Genomic DNA, 20,956 nt, shown 5'->3' with positions numbered 1-20,956 from the left:
GAAGGGGCAGGGCCTCGGGGAAAGGGCGAGGCAGGTGGCAGGGCAAGGGTGTTCGGTTCTGTGCGATTAGAAAGTTGGCACCTCTGCCAGGATGGCCAGGAAGAGGCACCACCCGCAGTGAATGGACTTTAACATGCCGCGCCCCGCTCCCTCCCCTGCACCCTCCTGCACGCCTACACCGAGGCAACTGCCAATTATCATACAGGGTTTGTAAAGATTGCCACTGCATAGACTGGCAAGAAGCACATAAAGGCAGTCAAAGTAAATGGCAAATTGCTCCCTGGATGGAGAGATACTGGTGCAGAAATTTCTGTGGTCAGGAGAGACCTTGTTCCGGAGAAAGACATACTGCCAGGACAGATGGCAGAGCTTTTGTTAGTAGGAGATCACAAAATCCTTGTGCCTTTGGCTAAAGTGCACATGGAAACTGAGACTTTGCAATCTGAATTAACAGTTGCTGCTGTTACCCATAACCCAACCAAAATATTATTGGGGAACATCTTTTTCAATGTGGCTCAGGCTGTCCAGGGGTCTGTCAGCAACAAGGAGGGATCTTGTTCTGAAGCCCCAGAGGGAAAGAGTAAAGTCACAGAAACTGCTAGGGAAATAGGAGATTGTCTCTTTAATTCCTCTGCAGCTGTGAAAAGCAGTTTGCTACCAAGGGTGGGTGTGGTTGAGACCAGCTCCTATACCTGGTGGCTATTTCCTTTGGAGATAGGAATGTTTTTCCTGACTGTAAGAAGACTGTCCAGGTTACTGGCTGCCACCAGGAGGTTGCAGTTAAGCATGGAATAGACCTCGCTCTAGAATGCATAGGGATATGTGTCCTAGAGGGAACCCTAGAGGAGGGTGATGGAATCCTAGAGACTGCTGTGGCGGGTGAAGATTCCATGGGCTCTGTAACTGGAGGCAAGCCCAATTCGAAGAGGGAGGAGAGTACAGTCCTTACCAGTGAAAGGTCTGTTCTGGCTGTTAGCTGTGAGCCCACAGCTGCACAGGGGATAGATACCACTCCACAGAGCACAAAGGTGTGTGCCTTAGAGGGGGGCCCAGAGAGGGAAGTTACGCAGGGATGTGGGGAAGTACAAGAATGTCTCCTCACTAATTATCTGGAAGGGTTTAGCCAGGAGAAGTTTTCTGGATCTGCATCTGTGCTCCCAGGCACCCTACCAGTGGCTCAGGTCTTCAGACGGAACTGTGTAACTGACGTCCTGGAGAGGAGCAGTCATACAATGGACCTCTTGGGAACAGCGAGACGGATGACCGAGTGCACCCCAATCCAGGTCCCACTTTTGCAAGATGTTGTTCCTGATGTATTTGTAAAAACTAACTCTGTCTCTCTAAGGCAGGTAGAGGGTCTTTCCAAGAACTCAGGTGTCAGTGAAAATGCTAATGACCCACCTGACAAAGGGGAGGAGGCAGCCATTTACCAGGCTGAGTAATGGGAGTGAGAAACACAAAGGAAGCCCAGGAGGAGTGATGGATTGATTCTTTGCATTGGCTTAGCCCTGGAGATGACATGCAGCTCCACAGGGAGTTGGCCAGTAACATGCAAGGTCTCCTTACACCCTGTCCTCCCCATTGCCCCCAAAACATAAATGAACTAAGAACCTTTACTAAAGAGAAGAGAAAACCTGTATCTGAACACATACTTTGGTACAGGAAGAGGTTGGAAAATGTAATAAATGCTGACTATCTGAAAACTGGACTATCTAAACAGAAGGCATGGTATGATAGTCATACTTGGAAGCACCTCCCTGTCGTGAATTTTCTGGTAATTTTATGTCTCCTTTGCTGGGATTTGGCATCCTTACACCCTGCTTAGCAAGTGAGGTTCAGTTTAAGGTGACCTCCTCATTCAGGGCAGGCTAAGTACAGTTCTACTGCCCTTTGCTCATACAATAAGGATAACTTGTCATTACCTCTGCACTCAAAAGTGATCATTTTGGCAAAGTAGTTCCATCATGCTGTGCACCTAGGTGGAGTGGGTGTGTCTATGTAAACACAGCCTGTTTCTGACGTCTTTTCCCCCAGCTCATCACTAGATGTAAGGGGAGAGCTCATTCAGACTCTGCTTACGTTAATAAATCTGTCTATTCATTGGGAGTACCATATGAGTGAAGAACAGCCAACATTGTATCTATATTTAAGAAAGGGAGGAAAAGTGAGCCAGGTAATTACAGACCTGTTAGTTGCATCTCAGTAGTATGCAAGGTTTTAGAACAAATTGTGAAGGAAAGAATTATTAAATTCATAGAGGCAAATCATAAAGGTGATGCAGTGCAACATGGGTTTACCAAAGGTAGATCATCCAGACTAAGCTGATTTCCTTCTTGAGAAAATAACTGATTTTTTTAGATAAGGGATGTGCAGTAGATCTAATATACTTGGATTTCAGTAAAGCATTTGACATGGTGCCACATCAGTTATTAGTTAAGTTAGGGAAGATGAGCATCAGTATAAGATGAGAAGCAGTATAAGGTGAATAAGGAATTGGGTGAATAAGAAAAGGGGAGAAGGCAACAGGTTGTGCTGAAAGGTGAATTATCAGACTGGAGGGTGTGGAGTGGAGTTCCTCAAGGACCAGTCTTGGGACAAATCTTATTCACTATTTTTATTCATGATCTTGGTACAAAAAAGTAGGAATGAAATTTGCAGATGACACTAAGTTGGGAAGTATCGTCAATACAGACCACAATCAGCACATTATACGGGAAGATCTGGATGACCTTGAAGACTGGAGTGACAGCAACAGGTCATGCACTTATGGTCTAATAATAAGAATTTCTGCTACCAGTTGGAGGCTCATCAGTTGTTAACGACAGAGGAGGAGAGAGACATGAATGTGTGGGCTGATCACAGGATGACTCTGAGCCACCAATGTGGCGTGACTGTGAAAAAAGGCAAACGTGATCTTAGAATGTATTAGTTGAGGCATTTCCAGTAAAGATAGAGCAGTATTAATGCCATTGTACAAGGCATTGAAAAGAGCGCACTTGAAGTACTGTGCACATTCTCATCACCTGTATTCAAGAAAGATGAATTTAAACTGGAACAGGTGCAGAGAAGAGCTTCTAGGATAATCAGAGGAATGGAGGACCTATCTTATGAGGGAAGATTAGAAGAGCTTGGCTTGTCTAGCAAAAAGAAGGCTGTCGGGGGGATATGATTGCTCTCTATGAATACGCTAGGGGGATAAATTCTAGGGAGAGTGAAGAGCTATTTAAGCTAAAGGACAACGTTGGTCCAACAAAAAATGGATATAAACTGGCCACAAACAAATTCAGGCTGGAGATTAGAAGGGGAGGAATTTAAGTGGAGATGGTATGGGGAAGTAACTGCTTATGAGCCCAATTTAGATCATTCACTTCTGCTCCCTTTCATTTATCTGGGGAAACAGCAGACTCATTGAGCTGTGTGTCCCCTTCAAATGGGTTGGAAAGTATTAGGGGAAAACTGGGACGGGGTGAAATAGGAACTCCAGAGAGCGGTAGTAGATAAAAAAAATACTTGGTAGAGCCTGGCCTGGGTCCATTAAATGCCATAAATAAATAAATTATTGGCCGAGCACAGTGGAGGTCTGATGAATGCCACTGACATTTTCAACAAATAAGACCCATGGAAAAATATATCTAGGGTGTTTTTTTTTTTTTTTTTTTAATCCTAAGGCAAAGAAAGCCCAAATCGAAGCAGCAGTTTCATATTGAGTATTTCTGGTGGCTAAAACTGTACAAACCACCTTGAGAAATGAATTCAAAAAGCAAATCAGCACTGTAGAGGAGGAAACAAACGAAGTGGAAAAGATTCCTGAGAGGTCAGGGAGAAAACCGTGGCTGTTGGTTGCCTAAATCCAAAGTAAAAAGCAGCTGTCCTTCGAGAACGGTATTTAGTGGGTATGGCTTTGCAGGCAAAGTGTATGAAGTTAAGAAAGAAGTGCAAAAATCATAAAAAATAAGCTTCATGCTGCCGAGAAAAAGTTGGCTACAAATGTGTTGTTCTACAAAATAAGAGAGAAAAGATACGGTCCCAGAGTTTAGAAGCTAATGAGGGTCTTTAAAAGTGTTTTACTAAATAGTGAAAACCTGAAGTGAGTAATTTAAAAAAGGGTATGGCCTGCTAAAAAACCCATAGCTTTTGCATAAATTAACACTTCAGAGCTCAGAGGGGACTAAATAGTCCTGGGTAGTAAAAGCTCTAAAGTGTTTTTTTTAAAAGTTAGTGTTAAAAAAAAAAAAAAACCAAAACACTGTGGGAACATGACCAAGGATTTCAGCAAAAGGTAGCCGCAAAAGTACTGCCCATCAATTGAATGAGCAAACCCAAGAACTCATTAATGAAGCTTTGTTACCTGTGTGTACTATGCAATAATAGGTCACTGGAAAACTAACTCACTGATCATTAATATTCCTGCATGATGGCTGTGTGACATTAAGTGTTATGGATATATGCTGGAATGATAATTAAAATGTGTTTAAGCTGGGAAAGTCCGGGGAGTTAGTAAATGGGTCTGCCCTAGACAAAGGAATATGTGTTTGCTTCTCTGATCAGCCCAGGTGTCAGGCAGGGACAATGAATGGCCATTTACATATTAGGTAAACAAAGCTATCATGAAAAGAAAAGGAGTACTTGTGGCACCTTAGAGACTAACCAATTTATTTGAGCATGAGCTTTCGTGATGAAGTGAGCTGTAGCTCACGAAAGCTCATGCTCAAATAAATTGGTTAGTCTCTAAGGTGCCACAAGTACTCCTGTTCTTTTTGCGAATACAGACTAACACGGCTGTTACTCTGAAAGCTCTCATGCTAACAAGGGGGACAGGAGACAGCTTCCTGCAGGGAAGAGAAACTTTATCTAGGCTATTGAGACAAGGGGGTCTGAACCTCAAGTGATAAGCAATTGAACGAACTGATTGTACACAGTATTACTGCATTATAGCAGGTTATCCAACAAGGTGTTTTATGAAAGCCTATTACACATTCGTGATTATTATTAAGTCCGGTCAGAAAGAGAACCTGGCAGTGTCCAGTCAGATGTACTGACTGGACACTAAAAGTCTGGTTACCGTAGGCAGGGGGGTAATGGCAGTCTGTAGCCTGACCCTGAAGTGGCAGCATGCAGGCAGCCCCTTTGAGGAGTATGGTTTGCAGGGCTGCGGTGAAAGACAGAGTGCTGGGACCCATGGCGAGTGGGGTAAAGGGCTCTCAGTGGGCATGGGATATTCGCCAGGAAGGAAGGAATGCAAGCTGCCCCGCCAGCCGGCGCTTCCCCTGGCCACACTCTCAGGCAGCTGTGGGGTGGGGAGGGCTCAAATGGGCAGGGAAGGGTTGGGCAGGCAGCGCTGAGGGTGGCGCGGGGCTGCCGTGCAGGAGGGCCGTGTCCTAGCTCGTCCGGGGCTGCCTGGCTGCTCCTGTGTGGCCGCAGCGCTCTTCTGACCTGCACCGCAGGCGGCCTGCTGGAGTTGGGGTTTGCAAGTCGCTTGGGTCTGCTCATGCTACTGTTGAGTGGGGAGAGCAGCAAACGACGGGGTGGGGGTGTGGCGCGGAGGAAGTGGGGGAGAGGACCCAGCGGGGGGGGGCAGGGCCTCACGAGAAGGGGGTTGCAGGGGGCAGGGCCTTGGGGGAGGTAAGAGGCGAGGCAGGGGGCAGGTCCTCGGGGGCAAGAGGAGCAGGGTCGGGGGGGGGCGGTTTTCAGACTTTAGAAAGTGGCCACCCTAGTTACAAGGCAGGTGGTGAAACAACCCCTCACTGGTCTGGACTGCACCCCCAAATCCTGTGACTACACTCAGTGCACTTGGCAGAGGCCAAGGACTGAATGAGCCATGGGGACTGAATTATTCTCTCCTTTCTAGGGAGGGGCCCAACCGGGGAGGGCTAGTGGGCACAGGGGGAATTTCATTCTGACACCTCTTGACCTGTCCCTCTTCTGAAAATAAACTGAGGATTTAGCACTAGACTCCCTTTAACAAACTGAGGGTAAATCCGCTCCCCATTCCTGCTGTTTCCTTTCTCATGAGACGTTTTGCAGACACAGCTCAGGGATTATCGAGACCTTCCTGGGCTGTCAACAACAGTCCTGTTGGGCCCCTGGGCTGGGCTAAAGAACAGGACTTCCCTGATGCTCCACACGAGACCCCCTGAGAGACGCGTGACCCACACAACACACGCCAAGCCCAGAAATGCTCTTATTTAATGAGAGGAGTGAACAACATTTCCGCTAAACAGTCGGGAACCCGCTGCTGCAGCCGCTCCTCTTCCAGGGCGGGTGAAGCCCTCCGCGCTCATTTCCCCTTTTTCACGGGGACACAGCAGGTGTACTTTCCGCAGTTATAGGGTAATGTCGGCCTCTCATGTTTGCCACATTTCAGGGTGCAGCGACCAGGACAGACCTTCTTCTGCCCATGGCCTGCACCAGAGAGAGAGAGAGAGAGTCCAGGGTTAGGTAAGAGAAAGAAACTGCACTCACAGTCAGTGCCCACCACTACACACACCCCTCCCAGCGGTTCATACACAGCATTGATGGGTAGGGCTGGGCTTTGGGCTTGAGTCCACATAGGACAAGAGCCCGGTTTCTTCCCCAGCGGCATCACATCCATTCCCAGATACTCACATTCATGCCCAGTCCGAAGTGATGAGACTGACTGGGAAGCTGAATGGTAATTTCTTGCCCTACGGGGGAAGGGCTGCTCACCATGCCAGCGGCTGCCTTTCCCTTCCTGAGGCCTCTCCCTCCACAGGGTTAGCGTCCTCCTTGAGAGCACCGGCCCAGCCCCTACAGGGTGAGATCTGCCCCTACAGGTACCAGGGCTCTAACCGCCTCCTGCCTGATGTCCTGAGAGACACCAGAGTCAGCTATGGGTGGAGGGGTAATGAGGGAGCCCCTTGGAAAGGAAAGTGGGTTCTTGTAGGTCCGATGGCATCTCACTAGGCGAGACTCACTGGCCAGGGGCCTGGTGTGTGTGAGGGTCCCATGGCAGGTAAGAGCAGGCTACAGGCAAAAGCAGGAGGGACTTCCGAGATGGAGACAGTGAAAGCAAGGAGTGATGGAAGGGGCTGGTGGAGAGAGGAAGAGGGTGGCTGTAGGATCTGGGTCTGGGGAGGAAGGGGTGTTGGGGTGGGAAGAATGAGAGAAGAAGGAGAAGAGCTAGAAGGGGAAAGGACTGTGAAAAGAAGAGAGGGATCTGGGGGTGGGTGGGAAGGGAAGGGGAAATGAAGATGGGGGAGGGGTTCAGTGTGGATGGTGACAGGTCAGGAGTCCGGGAAGAGGGAAGAAAGAAGATGGGAGCGGGTTGGTGGGGAGAGGGAGAGGTGGAAGGGGACAGCAGAGTGAAGGAGAAAGAGTAGAGAGAGGTGGAAGCGGCTGGAGGAGACAACGGAAGAAAGCGAGATGGAAGAGGGGGAAGGGCAGCGGGTGGGCAGAGAGGAGACAATGGGGGCTTGGGGAAGGAGAGGGCCAAGTTATGGGGGAGGGGAGAACTACATCTATGGAACCAATGGCAGAGAGTTTGTCACACTGAAATACAACAGAGATGGCAAAATCCAGCTCCAGCCCATTTGAACTTATGAAAACTCAAGCTGCACAAACAATTCCTGGAAACATATGTGCAGATTAAACACACAATTGTATTAATTGAAAAACTAGCTCTTCAAGTCTAACAAAAATAGATAATCGTTAAAACGCCATTGAGCTGAATGGGAGAAGAACTTCCATTGCTCTTAGAGCCACTGTTTCAGGCTCTCTGCAGACTCAGGATGGCAGCAGTGCATTAAATTACACCCAGATCATGGTTCAGACGTTACCTTTAAAATAATAAAGAGAGACTTTTCCTCTTTAGCCCTCCCCAGTGATGCTAGAGAAGCAGGATCTGATCCATGCGCACATTCTGAACTGCTGGGAGGGGGGCTGCTGGAACATTTTTGCTTATATCCTAATTTAGGATGAATTTGGGAGAAGGAGGCTGCTAGAATTAATCTGTTTTCTCCAAAACAGAGACAGCTTTGAAATCATAGCTCAGAGGACACCCCTGAGTGCAGTAAAGAGCATCCTTGGTTAGTCCTTCTCTTTAGAATTTGGGGCCTGTGTTCTTGCACTCGGATGCCCACTGTCAGGGTCCTAAATCCATATCAAGGCACCTACATAAAAGTGGCCTGATTTTCGGAAGGAACCCAAAGGAGTTGGTGGTGATCACCGCCTCTGGAAATCAGGCCTTTTTGATCATTGTGAGTAATATGGATCCAGGTGTTTAACATTAGGATCACAGCCTGGAGTGAGACAGTTGGCCCAGGTGTCTGAGTTCTGGTGGTTGGAGAGAGGGTGAAATTCTCTGCTTGTCCTTATGGGAAACCTCCTTACAGAGTCCCATAGTGACTTGCTAGAGAGGAACCCAGATGCTCAGGGCTATCTATCAGCAGCTGCACATCTAAAAATGCACAGACAATTGGGCACCTAATTTGTGCTCCCAGTTGTCCTGTCACAGATTGTCCACAAAACATGCCCCACCGCTGAATATTGCCTGAGAGTCTGAATCCTTTATGTTACCCTCAGATCCCCTCCATTATCCCTATTTCCACTCCACACAGGTTGACATCTCACCTGGAGTGGCCAAGGAGACCAGCAGGAGAACAGCAAACACAAGGTAGAGGATCCTCATGGCTGAAGGTCGGCTGGGATCTTAGCAAATCTGGAGAGAAGAGAAGTAGAGAGAGGCTGGATCTAGGAGTGGTGAAGAGGTGAGGCTGGGAATCCTGGTATTTATAGAGAGTTTGCTGACAGAGAGCAGGGTGCTGAGGGAGGAACATGAACTCACTGATCTCCAAGTACGTGTTGTTCACTCCTTGACACACTGTAATGTCGCTCTGGCCCAGTGGGCCCACTCACAATGATGCAAACCTGCCACGTACTCAGGACCCATTGTTCACTGTCCCCCACGTGGAACATGCACAGTTCCCTGCCTACAGCACCCGGACGTGCAGGTGGAATTTACCATCCTTCACATCCGGCTCTCTGGGGTTAGAGGGAATTTAACAAATGTCACATTCCCTCCTAAATAAACAAAACACCACCACTGTAGCGCTAATGGATGAGGGGTGACCTGGAGTGGGCTGCTGGGTCAGAAGGGCTTGATGGAGATTTGTAGGCATGAGTGCAATGGGGGAAGGGATCAGCATCACAAATGCGAGGGCCTTTGTATTTCTCCTCCATGAGAGAAATTTTGCCATAGGTCTGGGCTGGTGTCCTGGTTCCACCGGCCATTATTAATGAATGACACTGCAGAACAGCTGTCTCCAAAGGGACAGAGAGCGTAGCTAAATACCCTGCTTGATCGTCATATGTTCTAGTGATGAGTATGATAGAAAAGCCTATATTTAAAATATCTCCTAAGAGCAACATGTTGACTTCACAAGGCTTCTCCACAGTTGGGATCCCTACTGAGGGGAAGGCTGGAGAGGGACCCAGACTTCCATTCAAAGCATCAGCTCCCAGCTTTATATGTTCAGAGATGTCTCTGTTCTACAGGCTATAGTTGAATCACAAGTCATCGGGCTTGATGCAGGAATCACTGGGTGAAATTCTCTCATCTGCATGATGCAGGAGACCAGACTGGATGATCACCATGGTCCGTTATGTCCATCAATTTCAGTGACCTCACGTAACTCAAAGCCGTTAATTTTCAAATTTCATCTTTGCAGTGGAATTAGTGTTCATGGAAGGTAAATGTCTGGAGGTGTTGGAGAAACTTGTTCTCATGTATAATCGTGGTCCAGGACCACAGCTGGTATAAACTGATGCAACTCCATTACAGTCAAAGGAGCTACATTGATTTACACCAGGTGAAGATCTGTCCATTGTTATAAACAATATATATCAAGGGTTCACACACGAAACCCCTGTGCTGGTATTCAATATCTTATCTGTCTATAAAGGCTGTTTTGGTTATTATATAACCCACTTGCTGCTGTGTGTTATGCATCCCCCACTGTACCCTATTCAGAGGATCACACTGTGTTACAATTCAAGCTATAGAGACTTGTGCTAATTATCTCTAGAGGTCCCTGGTATGTCAGCTAAAATGGTAGCTGTCACAATTTATAAAGGAGTGTACTGGCCCAATGACGTGTATGATGGCCCCACTCCTACCCCTGTGCCACTTCCTTGACTTCCTAGATTATAAAGGCAGAAGGGACCATTTTGATCATCTCATCTGAGCCCCTGCATCAGACACACCGTAGGACTTCCCTGAATTAATTCCTGTTTGAACTAAGCAGCTCTTTTAGAAAAACATCCAGTCTTGAGTTAAAGATTTCCAGTGATGGAAAAAGACCCATCACAGCCCAAATTGTTCCAACAATTAAGTTACCCTCGGTGTTAAATATTTCCACACGGTTTCAGACAATTTGTCTAGTGTCAACATCCAGTCATTGGTCCTTGTTATACCATTGTCGGCGAGCGTGAAGAGTTCTCTTACCACATTTCTTCCTCATGTAGATACTTAGGGCAGGTCTACACTTAAAACACTGCACTGACACAGCTGGGCCGCTGTAGCTCCAGGAGAGGAGGTAGCTATGTCAATAGGAAAAGCTCTCCCACTGACATAACATGAGTGGGGAGGGGTTAGGTTGATATAACTACAGAGCTCAGGGGTGTGGATTCTTCATACCCCCGAATGATGTAGTTATACCAATATAAGTCTATAGTGTAGCCTTGGCCTTACAGAATGTGATCAAGAACCCCTTTAAACATTCTCTTTTGTTAAAGCTATATAGATTGAGTTTCTTGGGTCTTTCACTGTAAAGCATGTTTTCCCAATCCTTTACTCTTTCTTGTGGCTCTCCTCTGAACCCTCTCCCGTACACCAACATCCTTCTGAATTGTGGATACCAGAACTAAACACAGCATTCCAGTAGCACTCTCACCAGGGTCAAATACAGAGGTAATACAAATTTTCTATTCCTATTCACTCATCCCGTGTTCATGCATCCAAGGACTGTATTAACCCGTTTGGACACAGTCAAGCTGCCTGGAGTAGCTCACAAGCATGAGTGCTAGGGCACACTAGCAGGGCACAAACCCCACACCGGTTGTGAGTTCTAGACTTAGATTTCATTAATCAAGTACCAAGTGTTAAACACCAAAGGCTCTACAACAGCCTTAACATGGAGTCACAGACAGTCCCTTTGGGCATTGCGGTCTATCTTGCTGCACCGGCAAGCCTGCCTTTGTGATAGATGGTCCCTTACACTAAAAATCACAATATTCAGTACTTGTGGCACCTTAGAGACTAATAAATTTATTTATTTAGTCTCTAAGGTACCACAAGTACTCTTTTTCTTTTTGCGGATACAGACTAACACGGCTGCTACTCTGAAACCTAACAATATTCAGGTTACTCCTCGTCCCATAGGACCGGTCACTTACCCCAGGTCAATTGTACCTCACATCTGAAACCATAAACAATGCTTGTCACCACTCCTATAATAAGTAACCTAAAGATTTATTAACTAAGGAAAAGTAGTGAGTTATTTACTCAGTCTGAGGTTCCAAAAGGTAATAGAAGTTTCTGTAATAAGCAAGGTCTATATGTCCTTCAGGGCTAACCCAGGCCAAGCACCTAGGAACTCTTGCTTATGCTTAGAAATCTTTGTCCCTCAGAGTTCCAGCAGCATAGAGATAACAATTTCTTCTTGACAAGCATTTTTATTCCCTCCCACTCCTCCCCCAGAGTTCAAGCTGATGGGACGAGGGCATGTGCTCATCTCCTCTTCATGGATGTGGAAGGAGCAATCAAAGTCTTGTCCGCTGGTGTTCCACAATGGCTTCTCCGGTGTCTGTGGGCCTTCTTTTGTTGGACAAGAGATGACCCCTCTTCTGGTAAACTAGTATTTCACACTTGGTAATGCTTCTCTCCTGACTGGGTTTACAGTTTCAGAGCAAGTACTTCTATAGTTACTGAGCAAGCACTTCAATATTACCATATGACATGTGATACCGATATTATGAGTGAGATTAAGGCATGCAGCAACACACAAACATTTCATAGACTCTAAACACATTTTTTTAAATCTAATTCCTATTTTAACAACGCTCACACAAGTGAGCCAGCTATGTGTAACACCAACGAACCCTGGTAGTCCGTGGCCAGATTCGAATCTGGGACATCTGGAGCTTAGTGCATGAGCTGAATGCCACATGCCTGTTAGAGATTAATGAGCCTCAGACAGCCTTAGCTAAGTGGTCTTGGTGCCACCGCATGGGACAGAGCATCACGTACAGGAGGTGTGTGGATTACAGATGCATATGTCAGTGTTGTAAATGTGGCCTGCTTTCTTTGTTCTGAGATAAAAGACGTTACGTTCGGCGTTATTGAAACGCATATTGTTTTGCCTGCTTACCAAGTGATCCAGATCGCTCTCGATCGGTGCCCTGTCCTCGGCATTACTTACCACTCCCCCCAGCATGGTGTCATCTGCAAACTTTATGAGAGATGATTTTATGTTTTCTTCCGAGTCAATGATAACTATGTTAAACACAGTAGTGTGAAAGATCCAAGGGTTTTGACCAGGCAGGAGCTCCCATTCCTCCGTAACCGAGCTGGTCAAAAATACTAAAAAGCTTTTGTGGAAAATTTTAAAGACAAATAATTGTACTGTATTAAGAATTTCAGTGATGTTCTCATTTTTTGAAGGAAAACTGAACTTATTTTTTTGGGGGGTGGGTAAATAATGCTGAAGGCGGGTCACTGTTACAGAGCGTGCTGTACAAGTTGGGTAAACTGGGCACAATCAAACAAAATGTGTTTTAATGCAGCCAAATGCAAGGTCCTAAATCTAGAAACAAAGACTGTAGTTTCACAGCTGCAGGACTGGGGACTGTAGCCTGGAGAGCCAGGACCCTGAAAGGATTTAGGGATCGTGGTGAGTAACCAGCTAAACATGAAATTTTCAGTGTGATACTGTGGCTAAGAGAGCTAACGCAAGCATTGGATGTAGAAGGAGGGGAATATCGAGGAAGAGCAGGGAGGTGATATTACGTCTCTGTACAGCCATGGTAACCCAATCACTCGCATACTGTGACCAGTTCTGGTGTCCACACTTTTCAAAGGATGTTGAAAAACTGGAGAGCATTCTGAGAAGAGCCAGAAGGATAATTCAAGCCTGGAAATGCTGCCCTAGAGCAAGAAGCTCATTCTGTTCACCTCAGGGCTGCGATACACCTGCTAGTTGCATGCGTATAAGTTTTGCTGACATAGGACAATTGAAAAAACATTTTGGCAGAGGGCATTCATGCTGTGTCACAAGTGCACAAGCATGGGGCAATGCTTGTGTCTATACCACAGCACTTTGTATTGATCCAAGAGGGGTGCACTGGGGGTAGATATCCCACTGTCATCCACACAGACTGCAGGCTTACTGCCCCAGGGGCAATTGTGCACTGGGAGATACCTGCCCTGTTCTGTGAAATATCAGCTGGTGTTTTAGGGAATTATGGGTATTTGGGGTTAAATGCCCAGAATTCCCTCTGATCTGTGCCATAATTCACCTCTCTGCCAAGCCATTTCCAAATTGCCCAGTGCAATCATGGCTGAAGCACACAGGAATTCTATGCTCCTGCTTGTTGTCAGGACAGGACAGATAATCCTGTTTTACTTGGAAGGACATAGGTGAACTCAGCAGAGGAAGATTCACATAGGAATGCAGAGGATCGCTCTTGTTCTGTCTGTCATGGAACAATTTCACTCTGTTCAGCAACATTTTGGGGCCTGTCCAACAAGCACAGAATAGCAGGATGTGACCATTACACAGTCCTGGTTTGGCCAGCAGCAGCAGCTCCAGCATGCCTAAGGCCACGTTCCAGGGGCATTGTCCCATGTTAGCTCCTGCCCTGCAGAATAGAAACCCCAGATAAGAGCTGCCGTTACAGTCAAGAAGTGATTAGCCATCACAATATGGAAGCCAGAAGCAGTAGAGGTGACTCAGGCTCTCAGATGCCATGGAGATGGGCACGGTAAAAGACCCTAAACCAAATAAAATACACATGACCATGGTCTTGAAATCTACAAAGGTAGTTAGGTATTGCAACACTCAGTGTTGGACTCCCCCTCCTACCCCATAGAATCCCCAGCCCCACACTAGGCTCCCCATCCAAGGCAGTGGGTGAGTTAGATGCCTAAAGAAGGGATTCTCAGCAGCCAACAAACTGAGCTGCCTAAAATAACCAGGAGTGCCATGCAAAGGAAACCCCACACCTCAAAGGACGTAGGCCTGGTCTATGCTGTAGAATTAGGTCAATATAAGGCAGCTTATGTCTACTTAATGCCAAGCATCTACACTACAATGTTTCTCCTGCTGCTGGAAGTCACCCCCTACACCAACCCAACACCTCCATCTCCGGGACAGGTGTAGCACTTAAGTCGATGTAGTTAGGTCGACGCAGTGTCAGCGTAGACATTGCGTTGACGGTTCCCAGGTGGTGCGGCTCCTGCTTTCAGTGCCCCACCAGGTCAGTAAAATCAGTGCAAGCGCTCCAGGTGAGGACAGGCACCGCTGCCAGAAGGACCTAGTGTGAACATGTCAAACCAATTGAATTCCTGCAGTGGCTGTATGTCAACGTGACTTAAGTTGACTTAATTCTGTAGTCAAGACTTGCCCTTAGGTCCTTACCTCTCATTGACTTGAGCCTCAAGGCCCCTGACTGACAGGCCACAGGGAGGCATTGCTCTTGCTCAGGTTTTTCAGCTGCACACCCTTTCCTGCCGTTCAGTGACTAAAGCAGGTGCCCTCGCAGCTGAAACCCAGAACTTGCTCATGAAAAACAGAAAGTGAGAGGAGACCATTAAAGCGAGTAGCCCAGTGCTGAGGGCACTCACTGGGATGTGCATTCCAGCTCCTGCTCCAAAGCAGGTAGAGCAAGTCTCCTCTACCCAGGTGAGTGCTCTGACCTCTGAGCTACTGGTAGCTTTAGCGGGGTGGGTCTCTCTCACTCTCCTGTTGGAGTGTTCTTGCAGGAGTCAATGGAGCAGGGGCTTGGATCTCCCTGCTTCCAGGTGAGTGCCGGTTGCAAGGACTGCCTGAGCCCACTTATTCCGTTAAAATTAACAGCCTGCCCGAACCAATAGGCATAACCGCACTCTCCTGACCACCTCACCTCCACCTGTCTTTTGTGAGGTGCCAGATCCAGGAGGTCTGCGCTCAGTCTTTCAATCAGCATTGGATGTCTTGCTAAGGGGCCCGGTGTCATTCAACCAGCGGTTAGCGGGCTTGATGGGGGAAATCGCTGGGTGGAATTGCAGAGCCTGTGCTAAGCAGAAGGTCAGGCTGGATGATCCTACTGCTTCTTCTGGTCCCACAGCCTAGGAAATCTATAAAAGGTGGCATTCTACCCTTTTATTTCCAAAGCCTTCAGAAAATGGGCTAGGCATTTCCACCCACACCCCTCAGGAGTGCGGAGATATGGGGTGACAGCACAGGGACTTCATGTACACAACCTTGTAAACACGTACGTGGGAACAAACGCTTCTGCCCTGTTGTAGACACGGGGCTGCCTGAGGGCTAATTCCATGGCAAACGGGATGTGAACTTGTGCGAGCCTGAGGTGAAATGGATTAGGAGTCACAGCAGGCATTCGCTGCAATGCAGCAACACCCACGCTCAGAATTGCGGCTGAAAATGTGTGAATTCATTTTGGAGTCACTCTTTGGCCTGAACAATATCAAAGACCCTCACCAGGGTCAAGCCCTCAGAAGAAAACAAAAGCTCTTACTGTTTATTTTATTTATAAGCTTTCCTACATTGGAACTGGAAAAGATTCAGAATAAGGCAACAAAAATGATTAGAGGTATGGAACAGCTTCTGTATGAGGAGAGATGAATAAGACTGGGACTTTGCAGCTTGGAAAAGAGACGACTGAGGGGGGAGATGATAGAGGTCTGCAAAATCATGACTGGTGTGGAGAAAGTAAATAAGGGAGTGTTATTTACTCCTTCTCATAACACAAGAACTAGGGGTCACCAAATGAAATGACTATGCAGTAAGTTTAAAAACAAAAAGCTTTTTTTCCCGACACAACACACAGGCCCATCTGTGGAACTCTTTGCCTGAGGATGTTGTGAAGGCCAAGACTAACAGGGTTCAAAAAATAACTAGATAAGTTCATGGAGGAGAGGTCCATCAATAGCTATTAGCCAGGATGGGCAGGGATGGTGTCCCTAGCCTCTGTTTGCCAGAACCTGGGAATGGGCGACAGAGGATAGATCACTTGATGATGACCTGTTCTGTTCATTCCCTCTGAGGCACCTGGTGTTGGTCACTGTTGGAAGACAGGATACTGGGCTAGATGGACCTTTGGTTTGACCCAGTATGGCTGTTCTTACGTACAATGCCCATCTCAATGGAATCTGAGTACCTAACACAGTAGTTAGCTTGTTTCCTTGACATGACTCTCTGGGAGAATGTTTCATGGATAATGGCCAATGCAGACAGAACAGTAGCCTAGACCCTGGAATATGAAAATTGCTCAATTCTCTGTTGTGGAGAGAAAGGAGACAAACACCTGCATTAGGGATGCTGATTCCCTCCCCATCAAATTCAATTTTAAAAACTCCATCAGATCCTTCTGACCCAGAAGCCCACTCCACACCACTCTGTTTGACACTCCCCATTCTCTGGTTCATGGCTTTTTGTTCATTTGTGAACTAACTCTACTGAGCCAGATGTGTGGAAGGGTGAACTCCCCCTCACGTCCAGGCGATGGGGGGAGGGAACCATGCACATTCCACATGAGGGGCAGTGGCATGGGCAGTGAACAATGGCCCCCGAGTACGTGGCAGGTTGGCATCATTGTGAGTGGGCCCACTGGGCCAGAGCGACATTACAGCTTGTCATGCAGCAAACAACATCATGTACTTGGACATCAGTGAACATGGACATGGCCCTTGGACATGGCCCTTCCTACCCCCCGCCCCACCAGCACCGTGCTGCCTGTCAGCAAACTCTCTATAAAACCCCAGGATTCCCAGCCTCATCACTCCTAGATCCAGCTTCTCTCTGCTTCTCTTCTCTCCAGACTTGCTGAGATCCCAGCCGACCTCCAGCCATGAGGATCCTCTACCTTGTGTTTGCTGTTCTCCTGCTAGTCTCATTGGCCACTCCAGGTGAGATGACGGATCTGAGGATAACATTAAGGACTAAGGCTCTCAGGCTGTATTCAGTGGTGGGGCATGTTTTGTGGACAATCTGTGACACGACAACTGGGAGCACAAATTAGGTGCCCAATTGTCTGTGCATTTTTAGATGTGCAGATGCTGATAGACAGGCTTGAGCATCTGGCTCTCTGGGTTCCTCTCTAGCGAGTCACTACGGGACTCTGTGTGAGGAGGTTTCCCATAAGGATGAGCAGAGAATTCCATCCTCTCTCCAGCTATCAGAGCTCAGGCACCCGAGGCCAGCACTCTCATACCTGGCTGGGAACCTAACGTTAAACACCTGGATCCACATTAGGCACAGATATCAAACCAAACTGATTTCCAGAGGCCCTGATCACCCCCAGCTTCTTTGGGTTCCTTCTGAAAATCAGGCCACTTTTATGTAGGTGCCTTGATATGGATTTAGGAGCCTGACAGCAGGCATCCGAGTGTGAGAACGCTGGCCTCAGATTCTAAAGAGAAGGACTGAACAGGGGGTGTCTTGTGGACTCTGGTTTTAGGGAGGTCTCTGCTTCTGAGAAAAGAATCCATGCTGCCCTTCCAGCCTCCCACTCCCAAAAATTCAGCCTGAATTAGGGTGTAAGCCAAAAATGTTCCAGCAGCCTGCTTGGATAGTGCAGCTCAGAGTGTGCTCACGGATCAGACCCAACAGCCATAGAGTCGCTGTGGGAGGGCTAGAGAAGGAATTACTCACCTTATGATTTTAAGGGCAATCTCTGAAACATGAACTGGGTGTTATTCAATGCAACGTTGTCTTTCTGAGTCTGCAGAGAGCCTGAAATGATAGTTCTCAGAGCCATGGGAAGTGCTTCTCCCATTCAACTCAATGAAGTTTTGTCTTTGCGCATCAGCCAGTGCAATTATGTGTCCAGCCTGTACACAAGATTCCCAGAATTGTTTGTGCATATGGGCAAGAGCTGAGTTCTGCCCCGTCCCCCATTATGCTGTGTAGTGCCACGCTCTGCCAGTCACTGGTTCCACAGACGTAAATCTCCCCTCCCCCATCTCTGTGCCCTCACCTTCCCCCAAACCACCAGGCTGTCTTCCATCCACATCACTCCCTCTCTCTCTCTCTCGCCATCAGCCCTTTCCATTACTCCTCACACACTCTCCCCTCCCACCATCACCCCATTCTGCTGCAGCCTGAACTCACTTGCCCTAGGACTCACACACAGCAGCCCCTGGCCACTGATGGCCTCCCTGTAAGTCACCCTTGGAAATTCGGGGAATGGCAGGAATCCACTTTCCAAGGGCTCCCCCAATGCTCCTCCCCCCATAACTGACTCTGGTGTCTCTCAGGACATCAGGCAGGAGGCCGTTAGAGCCCTGGTACCTGTAGGGGCAGATCTCACCCTGGAGGGGCTGGGATTGGCGCTCTCCAGGGGGATGCTAAGTGTGTGGAGGCAGAGACCTCAAGAAGAGGAAGGCAGCCCCCACCATGGTGAGCAGCCCTTCTCCTCTAGGGCAAGAAATTGCCATTCAGCTTCCCAGTCCGTCTCCTCTCTTGGGATTGGGCATGAATGTGAACATTCAATAATTGCTGTGACGCTGTTGGGGAAGCCCAAAGCCCAGCTCCCCCTGCCTCACGGCCCCACATCAGTCACTGCAGGGGGGGCATTCTTGTGGGCACCAACCATGAGCATAGCTCCTGTCTAACCCTGGACTCTCCCTCTCTGGTGCAGGTTACGGGCAGTATGGGTATCATAAGGGCGGCTGTCCCGGTCGCTGTGCCAAGGGATGTGCCAAACACGAAGTGGCGTCTAAAACCTACGACTGCAAACACCTGAACTGCTGCACCCACCCCAAGAAAGGGTAAAGAGCACTGCGGTCTCCACCCGCACAGGAAGAGTGGCGGCAGCAACCTGATTGTGTATTAGAAATGTTGTTCACTCTTCATTAAATAAGAGCAGATCTGGCCTGAGCGTGTGCTGTGTGGTTCCCCTGTCTCCCAAGGTCTCGTGTAACACATCTGGAAAGGTTCTGTCACTCAGCCCAGTGGCCCGTTGCTGACGGCCCAGGGACAGTCCTGATAATCCATCATCTGTGTCTGCAAAATGGCTCATGAGAAAGGGAACAGCGAGGACCGGGAGCAGATTTCCCATCCGTTTGTTAGCGGGAGGGTAGTGGTAAAGGAAAATGCCGAACTGACACCAGCAAGGCTGAGAGCCTCGGTTCATTTGCGGAACAGGGACAGGCTGGGAGGTGCGAGAATGAAATCCCCACCCCCACCCCGCAACCCCAACACACTTCCCCCAGCCCTCCCCTCTTAGAGGGGAGAGACTATTTCAGTCCCCATGGCTCGTTCACTCCTTGGTGCCAAGAGCGCCAGCAAGAGCAGTCACTGTGGTAGCTCTGATGTCTGCTGTAAACCAGACCAGCACCTCACCCGCAAAGCGCCAGGCTCTGAACACGCCTCAGCTCGTAGCAATTATCAGCCAGCGCCAAGCTGATATCGTTACCTGGCAAGGTCTGACCCCCAGGCGACACGATATACCACAACCACCAGCTCCTTTGGCTTGGAGGACCATAGGCATTCATGTGGCAGCATTTCATTATCCCTTCCCTTCAGGTCTTGGTGGGCTGGGGCAGGGGCTCGGGTTTGTTACTCCGCTGGGTTTGGTTTACCACAGTCTTGCACAAGTTTATATTAACACCACCAAGGCCAAGACTTCAAAGACTAGAGATTTAGGGCACTCTACTGGAGATGTCGTAAGAGGGACTGATCGAGTCTCAGAAAGCACGGAGCTCCCTCCCTGTGAAAACCAGGCTCTGAAGGGGAAGGTGGCGGGCCTCAGGACAGCTATTCTTATCTGAGGAACATACATACATAGATCTCACTACCTTAGGTACATCTATGGCCCTGTAAAGGATCAGGGCCTATATTATAGCACCCTCCTGCTCCTGGGCAAGCTTTTGCTCTTGATGAGCCAGCTCACACCCTGGGGTATTTCTGTCTGGGCTCTCTTCAAAGAATCCAGGCAAGCAGTTTCCAGCTGGGTTAGTTGTTTTTTTTAAACCCTTCCTAATAAACCCAACCTCACAGATTCTTCCCTCAAGTCTATATGGGCTGATGACTAGTCCCCCCCACCAGGTCTGCCTCTCACACCCATACCTTCAGCAACCCCAAATTCCTGTGTCCTCAGAAACCAAGGACTTTCCACAGTCTCCCTTCTGTCCAGCTGGTTTCTGGAGCAATTCCTCTCTGCAGTGGCACCAGGAGCCATCCATTGGGAACACAGCCCCTCTGTTTTCTAGAAGGTGCTGACATCTTCTCCCTCCAGCTTCTGCTGCCCTCTTTTGTAAGGATCATCTAATTAGGGTCCCACTCTCCTCTCAGGTGCAGCGGATGGGGCTAATCAGCCAGGCAGGCCTCACATCCTAAAGGAAGGGTATGCTTTGTACCTTTACATACCCCCACTGCCATAGTATCTGAGCACCTCACAGTCTTCTGTGTGTTTTAGTGGACCAGGGTCACCGGCCTGAGGGTGGCATCCAGCTGGTGAGACCAGGGGATGGGAAGGCTCAGTCAGACCGGCTGACCCCTGGGTGAGCAGGACAGATTGGCCGGGATGCCCTGGGGGAAGGGAAGCTCTGGACACAAACTGGGCTGCGGTTCTTGGTCTCCTCCAAGGATAGATTGTTGGACTCCTCTGGAGGTGGGAGAGACTGAGGAAAGGGAAGGCTTCAATAGGGCTACTCAGAAGAGTGAGGGAATGGGACCAGGCCCCTTCTGAGGTAGGAGCCATGGCCCACAGTGTGTCT

At 48.4% G+C, this 20,956-nt stretch overlaps 1 long non-coding RNA gene across 1 annotated transcript in view; it reads left to right on the top strand.

The window, feature by feature from the left end:
* The window catches only part of LOC125634713 (uncharacterized), a 45,544-nt gene extending 26,545 nt beyond the window's left edge, over positions 1 to 18,999 (top strand). Inside the window, exon 3 of the long non-coding RNA XR_007356023.2 lies at positions 18,877 to 18,999. This is a non-coding gene — a long non-coding RNA (uncharacterized LOC125634713). The remainder of the gene's footprint in view (positions 1 to 18,876) is intronic.
* Positions 19,000 to 20,956: the final 1,957 nt, after the last annotated feature.

The sequence above is a fragment of the Caretta caretta genome, chromosome 3 (assembly GCF_965140235.1).
Source record: "Caretta caretta isolate rCarCar2 chromosome 3, rCarCar1.hap1, whole genome shotgun sequence".
Taxonomy (NCBI): Eukaryota; Metazoa; Chordata; order Testudines; family Cheloniidae; genus Caretta; species Caretta caretta.
The sequence above is the reverse complement of the archived record's forward strand: the minus strand, read 5'-3'. Positions and strand labels throughout refer to the sequence as shown.